We start from the raw sequence: 14,318 nt of genomic DNA on the forward strand, positions 1-14,318 counted from the left end.
ATGTTGACATAAAGTAGGAGCACAGACAATAATACAATTGCCTACTCAATATTGTTTTTGAGCTTTTCTTCCTTGCATTCTTGGGTTAAATCATCTTCTTGCAAGTACTTGGAGGAAAAAGAGGAGGTTGAGAAGTTGCCCTGGATGGAGAAAAAAATTTGGATTCTCGCCCTTTTTTTGTGATGTCCAGGCATTATGCACAAGTATATATATGTAGCTAATTGGCATGAAATTCTTTATTCTTAAAATCTTTATCTCCTATCTTCAATATGATACGAAATCTCAAAATATAATATTCTCAAAAGTTAAGACATAAACATACAACTAGAAGTGCATTTCAAATAGGAGAACAGGATTTCAAGATTAGAAATGTTGTGTATTAAAACAAATACCAAAAAAACAAATTAGAATTTAAATATATAACATATGTTTACACTTAATGGTGTGGATCACACCCAAATTAAATTAAATTTTCACGTTTTAAAATTCTTGACACTTTACAAAATATTTTAATGAATACATAACATTGCTATTTTAGAGAGAAACCCTAGCCTAGCTCAACCTCTCCTGCTGCCACCAAATAAAAAAGAAATATATTTATTGGAAAAAAAAAAAAAATCTATAAATTGGAAGACCAAATCTCATGTAAAAGGCATGGGGATTTTGTTGACTCGGTATCTATCTACCCTCTTTGCCCTCAAGCTCACTCAACTACTGTGCTCAAATTGATTCTCATGAAACACATCATTATAATTAGAGCAGTACAAAATAAAGCATAATTTGTTAAATCATATTGATCTGCATCAATCTATCCGCTAACTATGGATTATACTTTGAAATTTATAATTCGCCTTCGAAACCGCTCCTACATATATATTTTTTAACCTCTAATAAAATATTAAAGTAAAAATAAGTGTGTGAAAAATTTAAAATGCAAAATTTATGAAAAATATTATTTAATATTAATTTGTATTATATATATATATATATATAATATTATATAAATTAGTGTTATATATTATATGCTTGATAATTGTTTATGAATATTTTCAATTAACTAGCAAATAGAAACTGTTCTAAACTGCTCAAATCGCAAATTGATTATTTGTCAATCTACCACCTGCCACACGGTTTCTCTTTTAGCCTTAAACCGCACCATGCATGTAATAGTAGTATTGAAAGCTCAGTCATACTAATCTAATGAAAATTTTCAATTATTGTTCAATTGATTATGCAAATTTAATTATAAGGTTGATTCATGTTGACAAAAAGTAGGAGCACAGACAATAATATAATTGCCTACTCAAGATTGTTTTTGAGCTCTTCTTGTCTTGGCGTCAAACAGTTGCCATTTCTCTTTTTTGGCAGTATAAATAATTTGAATTTTTTTTTTAATGTTTTCTTTCATCACAATAGTTTCAATTTAAAAAAATAAATAAAATTCCAAACCTTAACCAAATAAGATATGTATAAGAACTTAACCAATAAAGTTCATAGGACTCATCATATCAAAATTTGAGCCTTCATTATACAATCATCAAGATCTCTAAACTATTGAATAATACATTACCGCTCATCTATGAACACATACATTTTACCCCCTCAATTAAAAAATTAAAAAAAAAAAAAAAAAAAAAAACATACAAATGACTACCCTTTTTGCTAAGGCTGGAAATGATGAATTTTTGTAGTTAAGAAGGTCAAAATATAGAAGTTCATAGATGGGGTAATTTGATATTAAGTAGCAGTTGAGCACGTCTTCGTGTAATCAGCTCTTTATTATTCATCCCTAACGACAACGTTGAAGTTTTTGTTTACTATTCTCCAAAAAAAAAAAAAAAAAAAGGTTGCACCACTAAGGATATTATTGGCAAAAAATGCGCTTAAAGCTTGATGTTTCCAATAACAGAACCACACAAAAAGTCTTCATAAAAACATTTCAAAAATTTCGTACGAGGAGTAAAAACAGAAACAGAAATGAAAAATCAATCTCCCATGCCATTCAGTAGACGAACGTGCATGGCATCTGAGGTTTCTGGCTGATACACCAAGAGAACTTTTTCCTCAATTTGTTTCCAGATGAGAAAAGCTGGAAAAATAAAAAAATAAAAAAAAAAAATGAAAGAAAGAAAGAAAAGGAAGAGCGAGTAAATACAGGGGCATAGTACTATTTAATAAGAAACACGAAAAGATCTTTGAGGGGATGTGGTCTTTACTTCGTCATTCAAGGTCAGACAACCCCAGCACAGAGTAACTCGGAACATCCGATCCAAGCAACGCAATACACTCCGATCCTCTCACATGGACACTGAAACAAGCTGCATAAACGCACAAATTAGACACCAAAAGATTTTTTTTTTAAGGATTGACTAAAAGTAAATCGTGAAATTATGAAGCAAAACAGTTGCCTATTACATTTTAGTGTGAAAGCAGATCAAACCAGAATCTAGTGATATATTTAACAGGAAAAAAGAGAAGCTTCCAAATGATATGAAAATAGTTTCTGTTAGAAAAGTATTTTGTTTCGTTCAATGTTCTTGAAATCTATTTTCAGGAAATTAAAGTTTTTTGTCGTTTTTTAAATCCCCTTTTTCCTAAAACAAAAAAAAAAAAAAAAAAATATGATGTTTTATGTTCTCTGTATATGGTTTTCCTATCAGAAATATAACAATGACCGGCAATCTTATTAAATTATCAGAAATTATTCTTTCTTACTTTTGTCTTGTTTATTTTCAAGGATAAGTGTGCATATCTGACAGTTATCATTGTTAGTATATTATTGTATATTAGTATATTAGTGTTAGCATCTTTAGTATATTATGTACATCTAGTAGTGTTAGTCATAATTGTTAGTGTATCATTATGTCTAGCTTTCATAATGAGTATTCCCCCTTTGCTTTATGCTTTCGGTGCTAATTGGCACCCTATGTATCTTTTCCTCTCTATAAAAGAGAGTGCACATCTCCTTGTAATATATACAATAGCACAATCAATCAATAATACATCAATTTTAACATGGTATCAGAGCTAGGTTAACAACCTAGTCATTCTGTTTCACCGGCGGGCGGCAGTCTCGCCTTGGCCGCCCGCCGGACCTCTACACATACCTTCACTCCGCTGCCACAAATTCCATAATTGAACTGAACTGAACTCTTGTCTCTCTGAGGGAATAATCAACACCTTCACACCAGTGAGGCCGTGGATATGGATCGCAGGACCGTCTATGTTGTAGCTTTATCTGCATTGTCGTCGCCGGCGTTGGAGGTCAATCTCCGGCCACACCTCTTGTGGTGTCCGCTCCGCCGGTTTCAGCTCCACCACCGGCCACTCCACCTCCAGCTACACACACACGGGCACACACCCAGGTCAACCCGTATGTCCAAGGTCCAACTGATTACCCCTACGGTGAAAATCGTATGTCCCAGGTCAACCTCACACACCCACATCCACACCCACACTCTCTCTCTTATCTCTCTCTCGGGTTGCATTTTGCAAGGGGAAGCTGAGCATACACACAGAGCTTAATACACACACACACCACCAACTTCATCTTCTCCCACACGGCAGATCCATGCACACGGGCACACACCCAGCTCACAGACCCCATTCACACATTTATCACACCCAAGGGTAGCCCACACCCAGCTCACAGACATCATTCACACCCTTATCACACCCCACGGGTAGCACCTTCACACCCAGCACATACACACACACCACCAACTTCATCTTCTCCCACACGGCAGATCCATGCACACGAGCACCCACCCAGCTCACAGACCCCATTCACACACTTATCACACCCAAGGGTAGCCCACACCCAGCTCACAAACATCATTCACACCCTTATCACACCCCACGGGTAGCACCTTCACACCCAGCACATACACACACAGCTCACTCTCATCTCTCTCTAGCTGGGTCTCTCACGAGACACACCCATCATCTCTCCCTCTCGGCAACTCTCTCTTCCGGAAAACACACAGACAACCTCACCACCCACAATTCATCAACTTCTCTCTCTCTATAGCTCTCTTTCGGGTTAGAGCACACAGCAGCCTACACACGCAGAGGGAGGATCACACAGGGGGACACAACACACACTGTCACTCTCTCTCTCTACTCAAGGCCACCCACCACTATGTCCCCTTTTCAACCCATCTTCCCCACTTTTTGCACACACCCATACTCCTTTTTTTTTAAACTAATCTTCACCTTTTGCTTTTCATCCGCTTTACTTTTTCCATCACCACACACTACCAGCGCACATGCTTTCCATTCATATATTATTATTATTATTATTATTATTATTATTATTATTAAAAACATATATTTATATATATATATATATACAAAAACAAATACCACACCCATTGCAGGTTTTCACCAAAACCGTGGGCCACGAAACCTTTTTTCATTATTATTTCTTTGCAAAAAAAAAAAACAGCAGAAGACGCAGACGAACTGCTCATCACACTCATTTTCTTCATGTCGGGGCTCACCCTGACCACCATTTTACACCAAAAAAAAAACAAAAAAAACAAAAAAAAAAAAAAAAACAAACCACCCACACACAACAGCCTCATCCACAGGCGGGATTTTTCTTCTCTACTCTGCCGCCGGTCTTTTCTTCTTGCCTCCGTCCTGGGCGGCCCTTGTCGGTGTTGCCTCCGTGTTTCCCACTCCACTGGGCATAATCACTACTCCCTGCTCCTCCACTGCAGCATATGGCGGCCCTCCAAATCGGAACATAACGGTGGCCTTCCGCTTCAGCTCCTTGTTTTCCGCCTTTAGCACACTTATCTCTGCTCGCGCATCCTTATACATGCGCTGGAGCAGAGCTAGCTGGGCGTTTAACTGTTGCACCTCATTTGTCCTACTCTGCAGCCGGTGCGACAGATTTGTGACCGCCGTCATGGTTTCCACACATGACCTCAAAGTATACTGATTGGCCTCAATATCCGTTTGCACCGCCATTTTTTGCTCCACAGACCGCATCGGAAAGTTCAACGGAACAAAACCAGAGGCGCTTGGTTGAGGTTCACTGACCACCGCACCAGTTATCTCTCTTGTTGACTCGTTGAGGTCGGGAAAGAGAGTGAGCAGACCACGGGACGAAGAGACCATATTCTGGGTAGCTGAACGGGAAGACGAGGCCATGTTATGGGTTACAGAGTGTTTACAGAGTGTTTCAAGATTTGCAGCTCTTAGCGACAAGCTCTCAGAGAACGAAGAGGTTTCAACTGGTTTGTTATGCTTCCAAGCCTCAGCCTCCGCTTCGGTTTATAAAGACCATGATGAAGAGGCAGACACGCGCATCATGCGCCTCTCGGTGCTCGCCGACAACTTGGGCGCGCCTTTTGATGGCACGTCTTTTGATGGCACGCCTTTTTATGGATTGGGCACGCCTTTTGATGGTCCGCTTTTTGACAGATTGGGCACACCTTTTGAGGGCGCGCCTTTTGAGGGCTCGATGTATATATACATGTATATCTTTTGGGCAGCCTATCTACACACTCATACAGTGTCTTCTACAACGGTCAACTTTTTCACTCCCTTTGTTTCAACCTCAAATAGGTTTCTATCTTCACACCTCTTTGAGTTTGAGGGGGGGTTATACATATATCATGTATCATGGCGAGCATGGTTACACACCATGGGAACCACCCAAGCCACCACATGGCGCACTTCCTAAGTCGCCCCCTTGGTGCACCACCACAAGCTTCTACAACGGTCCGGCATGACCCCGTAAACTGTCCCGCCATTGATTCCGGTCAGCTTTTACATCGGTCCGGCATGACCCCATAAACTGTCCCGACATTGATTCCGGTCAGCTTCTACAACTACAACGGTCCGGCATGACCCCGTAAACTGTCCCGACATTGATTCCGGTCAGCTTCTAAAACGGTCCGGCATGACCCCATAAACTGTCCCGACATTGATTCCGGTTAGCTCCTACAACGGTCTAACACAACCATACAGTGTCTTCACCAACGGTTCGACACGACCATAACTGTCCCGACATTGATTCCGGTTAGCTCCTACAACGGTCTGACACAACCATACAGTGTCTTCACCAACGGTTCAACACGACCATACAGTGTCTCCTATCCTATTTTATTTTCTTTTATCAGTTTACTTTCCTGTTTTGTTACTCTCTCCAAACTCAAGTTGGTTAGTACCTATCCTCCTTGAGTTTGAGGGGGGCTGTTAGTATATTATTGTATATTAGTATATTAGTGTTAGCATCTTTAGTATATTATGTACATCTAGTAGTGTTAGTCATAATTGTTAGTGTATCATTATGTCTAGCTTTCATAATGAGTATTCCCCCTTTGCTTTATGCTTTCGGTGCTAATTGGCACCCTATGTATCTTTTCCTCTCTATAAAAGAGAGTGCACATCTCCTTATAATATATACAATAACACAATCAATTAATAATACATCAATTTTAACAATCATAATAGTAGTTATGAGTATTGAAGCATGAAGCATGAAGCATGAAGCTCAATATATACAAGAGACACTTCATTGAGTTTGAATTATCGGAACAGAATAACTGCCAATAACGTACATGCGTACCATTTTCTATTTTGACTACGCTTTGTAGCATAGTATCAAATTGGACCATCTTGAAGCTTGTGCAATGAACTTATCAAATTTAACTTGTGGGCTGGTTTGATTACTCCCAAAAATATTAAAATTAATAAATAAATAAGATGGTTAATTAGTCAAAGCATTAGAATAAAATTTAGAGTAATGCTAGAAATTTTAAAATTTTATCAAAATTTATATCAAATGTCTTACATGAGTTTGAGATCCACATAATATGAGTCTCATATGGAGACATTTAGTAGATTTTTTAGTAAAATTTTTAAAATATCTAATATTTTTATAAAATCTAACTACTACTACTGATTTTGGCATTCATTGTGACAAACTCAACAACATTAGTTTGTGGCCGACCATACATATACATACACAAATTCAGGAACCAAGTTTCCTGTTGGGTTGGCTCCTCAAAAACAAAAACATGCAAAACAAAATGCTTTCTAAATTTTTATATTCAACGCTTCAACTACACCTATGTTGTTTTCTTTATTAATTTTTTTTCATATAATTTTTTTTAAATGCTTATGAGCGAAGGGAACACATTGGAGACCAAAAGTTGGTTTAGTAGCATTTTTTTTGGACTAGGCGTGATGTTAAGAATTGAGTCTTTTTTTTTTTTTTTTTTTTTTGGTTACAGGGAAATCCTCCCACCCTCCCGCAGGTCCAAGACAGCACCCCATGAGGAAATCACCAGGGTGTCCTGTTGTCCGTTCCGAGTAAGAGACTATAACCTGGAAGCTTGTCCCGACCTCCCAAGGCAAGTTTCGATTAAGTCAGGACTAGCACAACGGGGGAGTATTAAACCCACACCAAGTAGCTGATTAGGCATCCTTGAGATCCAACCTCCTAACCAACAGTGCTTCGCCCAAGAGATTGGCCCAAGGAGAAAATTGAACTTGCGATCTTGAAGTTTAAACCCCAAAACCTTACCACAATGCCACAACCCCTGGGTTAAGAATTGAGTCTTTACTATTGTGGGATGCAAGTTTTCCTTTCTTATTGTGAGAAAGGCAACGTGTTGACTTATTTCCCACAATACTTGATAAAATTACCTAATACGAAAAGAATCTCTTTTTTGTGCTTTTTTAAGTTTTAATATTCATTCTTCCTCTGCTTCGACATCAAGAAAAGCCCCTTTTTTTAAACTTTTTGTTCTTTTGTAGAACAAGAAAAGTGTCTTTAGTGTGCTATGAGGATCAATGAGTGTCTTTCGGTATCATTTTCATTTTTTTCATTTTTTTTTTTTTTTTTTCATGTTCATAGAAACAAAAATGATGAAAAAGTTTTAAAACACCCATCTTTTTCATATTGTTTTCATTTCTGTTTCAAAACAATTTTCGAAAATTTAAGAAAATTATTTTGATTACTTTCTGAAATTTTAAAAGAAAAAATAAATGATCAACCGTTGAACAATGCCTCATCATGAAAGTTTAACCAGATCATGCACCCACAAAAACAATAGGAAAATTTTAGCTGATGAGTGGTTGGGGCCCCATTCACTAGTCCTGAAGTCTAGCCCATTAGGCCCAGACTTTCTCATGGGTTAAGTACGGCCCTTTGGGTCGAGGACACACAGATGGATCAAAAAAGTAGTGACCCATATCTATATATATATATTTTTTTTTTACTTTTTCTTTGATAAATTACACTGACACCCCTTCAGATTTCTGTTTAATATAGATTTCTCCTCACTTTTAAAAAATTACACTTACCCTATGTCAAATTAAAATGACATATTTGTCCCTTAGCTTTTCTACATATAAAATAATAAAATAATACTAATATTTTGTTCATGTAATCTCAAAATAAATAATAATCATTTTCTTTGGTTTAACTCACACCAAAAATTGAATTTCTTTATTTTTCATTTTTTTACTGAATTTTTTTAAAAATTTTAAATAATTTTTTTACATTTTAGATATACCTAATCTAGATATACTTAAGAAGTATAATATTTTGTGTATTTTTTTTTTAAATTCACCAAATAAAAAAATATAAAAATTCAATAATACTGTAATAAATATAAATGACGGTGTTAGGTAATAATGTAATAAATGTGGGTGAATAGATGATAAAGAAAAATGATGGTGGAAAGAAAAATGAAAATTTCTATTCATATATAAAAATTTATACAAAAAATATCATAAAAATATTGTAATAGTGATATTGTAATTATAAATCATGTTTATGGGTATTTTGTTTTAAAATGAAAGGTCACCATTAAACTACATTATTGTGTTTGAAAATTTTATATAAAATTTATGTTTGTATATTATCACTCAATAAGAATATGTTCATGAAAGATTTAATGATGAAAAGTTGTAGAATGTAATCATAATGATAGAGAGAAGAAATGGTAAGAAAAATGGCAAAATGGTCATTTAAAAAATTTTAAGACATGACATCAACTATCCAGGGAACAATTTGTAATGAAATTACAAATCTCCGAGAGAGGAATGTAATTTTTTTAACATAATAGAAGTATCTGTATTAAACAGAAACCTCAGAGGGTGTCAGTGTAATTTACCTTTTTCTTTTTCGTAAAATAATTATCAATAAGTGCTATGGACCGGATTTATTTACTTATAAATTCTAATTATTTTTTTATTTTTTACTTATTTTCCCTTCGTTTTAAATGAAATTTTTTAAAAATCTTTTAGATGTATGTTTTGTGTTTGTGAAATAATCATTTGTTATTAGTAACGATACTGAGAAATTTATCGAAATGATGAATGATTGGAATGTTTTAATTTTTGTTTGTGAATTTTGATTTATTTTTAATTTAGTTTGTACTTAAATATGATGTGGAAAGTGTAAATAGTTGAATTGTATTTTTTAAAGAAATTTTTATAATGATAAATTTATCATAGAAATTATTTGTAACATCATCTCAAAAGAGTTGACGCTCGGAATATAAAAAATTATTTAAATATAGCTACTAACAAAGTAAAAAATAAATAATATATTTTTTAAAACACATTTATCGTTTATTTTTTTAGAGACAAATTATCGAATAAATTTAATTTTTTTCATTTTATAAATGAACAAAATGCTCTATAAAATGAACGGTCTTGAACACCTCTAATCCAAATTTGGACCTGAAGCAAGTCCAATCTTTATTTTATTTTGTATTTTTATACAGAGATTTTCAAATAACATATAAAGGTGTTTTATAGTGAAATTTTGTTCATTACCAAATATTAAAAATACCAAAAATATTTTTGTAAATAAATATTTTATGTTGAAACAAATAAAACATTAATCATTAATTTACTATTCGAGTGTTCCAAATTCATTTTCAAAACCAACAAAACTATGACATCCTTGTTTGTTGGCTATTTGGCTTTCGAATGTTACTTTTGTAATTATGAGCATGCCAGTAAGGATCAATCAGTCCTTACAGAATTATAATTGCCAAACAATTATTCAGACGATTGTGTTATGGTTCTTTTGGCCTCAATAAAGAGGACTTTTACTGGTGGCTTACTGGTAATTTGACTTCAGAGAACGTGAGCATAAGAACAGTTAAATAAGCTGAAGCATTTCATTAGTATGAAAAACTTACAATGATCTTAGTTCCGTAGAGAATTACAGCGGCAATATACTCGAAAACTACTCCTACAAATGAAGTGCAGCGCACGAACTTAAAGTACAGAAATATAAAGGACAGGAAATAACACTAGAATATGTAAAGTAATTCTTTAGATCTTTCTTCCTTTCCTTCTCTGAAGTCCTTCCTGCTATTTATACTTTCCGAAGATAACCATCGAATTGTACTTCAAACCGTCGAACTGCTCCTCCGTAATCGCTGATCATGCTACCTTATAAGTAGTTCCACTACGCCTTCACTTGCAGTTAGGCTTCCCCCCTATATTCGAATTTGAATGTGAGCAACTGTTGAAGCCACGTCACCGTACGTCTCTTTGTTGATCCGCTACTACTCAGATCTTATAACAACCAATATTGACTGCCACGTGTATGATCAGGATCGAAGACCTACCTGGTCTACCCATATTACCCTTACTTTGCCACGCGTCGAATTGTCACTGGCTAGCACAAAATGTGTAGCCAACATTACCCCCCGCACTAATATACCCAAGACTTGGTGATATTAGTGGATCAGAGTCCCTTTTCCCACGCCTTAGAACGTGCATGGGTTTTGCATCTTCCCAGAAATGCAACTGTCACACACCATCTATATTAATACTCTCGTCTTGATCCTTTAAGTACTTTCACTGTCTTATTATTCGAACAGACTGATATATTTCATGGCCAAATTAATTCTTTCCTCCAGTGATGAAGCATACGAAGAGTCATATGTCGATGCTATTTCTCATCGAAAGCATGCATTTATTAGCCACCTTTACCCACCTTTCTATATTCAGGTCATGGACGCCTTTGCAAATTACCGACCTTTGGATTACGAACACATTGCTCTTAATCCTTCGATTCAGAAGGCTACAAACATAGACATAAGAATTTTCCCCTCCGACCTACCTTTACAGTTCGAACAATCTGCTCTCAAACCTTTGATTCGGAAAATTGCAAATATGGATTTGAGCAACTCTTCTTCGCAAATTTCTATATGGGATAAAGCTGCAACTTCTTCCTCTTCTGGGGGTTCTGACTGGACAAGCTGGTCAGTACCTGAGACTTATGATTTGAAGGAGCGAATCAACCACCATTTTGTTGAGTTCACTGACCCTTTAGAGTTTCCTTCCTATACTTGAAGTTCAGTTGTTTATCCCTATGTGCCCATTGACCATCGGCGTAGTCTGAAGGAGAATCTTCTTGTAGCATGGTATACATCTTCCATGCCTACAAAGATAGTGCACGCTGCCCCTCGCCCAGAAGAAGCACAAGGGTATAACCCATCATTCTTAGCCCAGAAGGCGAAGATCTGTTCTTCTGACTGGCTTGATTATATTAATGCCTTTGTTCCTTCTGCTCCCGTATCATCCTCGAAAACAGAAGCGTCCACACCTTCTTCTTCGTCTCCCCAAATTGAAGTATGCATACCTTCTCCCCTACCAATTCTTTCCTGGACAGAGAAACTGAAGATTGCCCTATCCATGGAGAATGTCTTTCCACCTTATAAACCTCTACCTCCTCCTACCCCAGCTAAGCGGAAACAGGCTCAACTTCTGCTTGCAGCCTTCTCTCACTTGCCTTTTAATGTACTCGAGGACGAAGTCCCTCTCAAGAACCTTCGATGGGCTTGTGATATTCTGACTAGGGGCCATGTCCTTAATCCCCTTGCTCAGGCAAAACTTCATATGTTTCTGGACCAACTCCATTGCTCCTTTACTGGCATCGAAATTCTATGGCTACTACACAATCTTTAGACCAACTTTCGTCCCTTCGAATTCATGCTCAGTACGAAGCAGAGAACTTTATTGAAGAATTCAATGATTTCAAGAATAAAGATTCTGCGTATTGGGATGACTTAGACATTGATGAATTGGAACAAGGATTAAGAGAGGTGGCTTTCGAAATAAAGGCTGAAGAGCTCTACTATGAAGTGAGAGCACATCAACTTATGCAGCCAATGCTAGAAAATTTAGAAGATAGAATAAGGAAAGAACAAAAGCTCATTGATCATTGTTGGACTAAATTTCATGATCTAGTTATTTATTCCATTCCTTATTTTTATGAGCTCGAGTTCATACCGAGATAGGGTCAGCTGATGTAATCGCTCTGATCTTAATATAAACAAAATTCTTTTTCATTTGTCTTTGTTTGACCCTGTCTTCACTGGTGTTTTCACTTGTGTTTTAAAAGTCAACTCAGAGCTTCGAACTTCGAACAATTTCATCCCTTGAATCTGGACTTAATTGTTTTAAATGAAACACTAAATGAGCCAATTGTAAACCTTTCCAATTTGTGGAATAAAGTTTTGGCTGACTTTCAATTGGAAACAGTGCTTCGAATCTAGCAATCTTACACTTAAAGCCTGTTTTGACTATAGTCAACATCTAGTCATTGTCATTATTGCTTTTAATGTTTCAAACACCAAAACCCATCCTTAAAGAATCTTAAGTTTTGCTTCGAAGGACATTACCTTTGTTAAAAAACCTAAAAACAGGTCTTTAAACTCTTTTAAGTGAAATAAACACTCGAGTATTTTTATATTTTGGATATGGCAACCTACTTCGAAGCTAGCTTCTCTGTTTCGAAGCCGTTTAACTCGGCTTCGAAGCAAAATATCTTACTTCGAAGCTAGTCTTAACAACTGGGCTTTGTTTTTCCCTCCAAAAGCATCAATATTGAAGGAAGCTTTTGTATTCGTACTTTTAATACTTAACAGCTCATGTAATATATTTTCAAATGCGAGGGCTTTAAAAACCCTTTTATTTCGTGTTCTTAAATCACTTGCTCTTCTAATCGCACAAACCCCTCTTATTACCGATCGCCGGCTTCTCTCTACTTCCTTTCCCGGTTTCATTGTCGAGAAAAGCATACCGTCAATGGCTTATCCTTCAGTATCAGTCGTAGAGCGTATGAGCCCATCTGTGGCCCTGAAGAGGATTATTGATGCAGAATGCGAAAAGTACAAAGCTGGGAAGAAAAGCGCTATTGATGGACGCATCTTTGTCCCTCGTCGCCATGTGCAGTTAGACTACGTGCTTGGGCCCATATTCAAAGAGGTCCTTACTGAGCTCCCAGCCCTGTATCCCCGACTGGAAAACCAATGTCTTCTCTATGAAGGTGGTCTTGACTGGAGGAACTGGAGGATAAATCGCCCCCACCGATGCTGGCCCACGGTGAGACCAGAGTGGCAAGAATGGTATGATCGGGTTATTCCTGCTAGGACCCTGAACCTTCAAGAACTCTGCCTTCTCGATGCTCTCAAACTATCTAGGGTAACTATTTCAGAAGACCCTTTCCTTGTTCCTGCTGCCTTATGTTTTTAGAATCCTGTTTTTAACTTTTTCCAATTTAGATGTGGGATGATGGCCCCTACTGTTCTCGATATTTGCCATTTACTGGGACTATCTCCCATTGGCACCCCTTTTGGACCAGATTATCCTGATTTAGCAGTCCCTTTCTCTCTCCCCTCCCTTAACTCATCTTATAGTGATTTTGCTAGGGCTGAGAATAAAATAGAGGGCCCTGTGACTGATAGGGAATTCTTTTCTTTCTTACTGTATTGGCTTTGCAAATTCCTCTTTTGCACTTCTTCTCAGAGAATTATGCCTGAATTTGCCCCTCTTGCCAAAGCCTTTGTTTTACAGAAAAATGTGGCCTTAGCCCCACATGTTCTAGGGCACGTATATAAAGTCTGCTCCCTTTTCTGTGAAAAACCCTTAGATGCTAATCAAGGGGGGCCATTCTGGATCCTTCAGTTTTGGCTCTTCGCCTATTTTACTGAATTACAATCCAAATGCCTTAAATTTTCCGAGCCAAACCCTCTTACTCATGCCATAAGGATGGCCAATGCTTCACTTTACCCTTCTACCTTTACCTTTTACTTCTCTTTCTTTCACCAGCTTCCAGCCTCCCTTCCTACTTACCGCTTTCGTCCCTTTGAACCTTCCATTGATCCAACTTGGTTGAGGAATTTTTTAAGTGACCAGTCCTGTACTTCACTTATTCACAAGGATATATGGGCTTCCATTCTGATTCCCAGAGAGTTATTTATCGGGACTTTGAACCCGAAGGCCTACAAATGCATTGCTGAACCTTACTGTCCAGCTCAATTTGC

At 36.9% G+C, this 14,318-nt stretch overlaps 1 long non-coding RNA gene across 1 annotated transcript; it reads right to left on the reverse strand.

The window, feature by feature from the left end:
- Nucleotides 1-1,829: 1,829 nt before the first annotated feature.
- On the reverse strand, nucleotides 1,830-2,431 carry LOC145791146 (uncharacterized). Its single transcript, XR_014330855.1, has 2 exons — nucleotides 2,217-2,431; nucleotides 1,830-2,089 (listed from the first exon to the last, which is right to left on the reverse strand). It is a non-coding gene; the product is annotated as an uncharacterized LOC145791146 (long non-coding RNA).
- Between the last annotated feature and the right edge of the window lie 11,887 nt (nucleotides 2,432-14,318).

The sequence above is a fragment of the Camellia sinensis genome, chromosome 5 (assembly GCF_055761805.1).
Source record: "Camellia sinensis isolate YWXY chromosome 5, ASM5576180v1, whole genome shotgun sequence".
NCBI classification, from domain to species: Eukaryota; Viridiplantae; Streptophyta; class Magnoliopsida; order Ericales; family Theaceae; genus Camellia; species Camellia sinensis.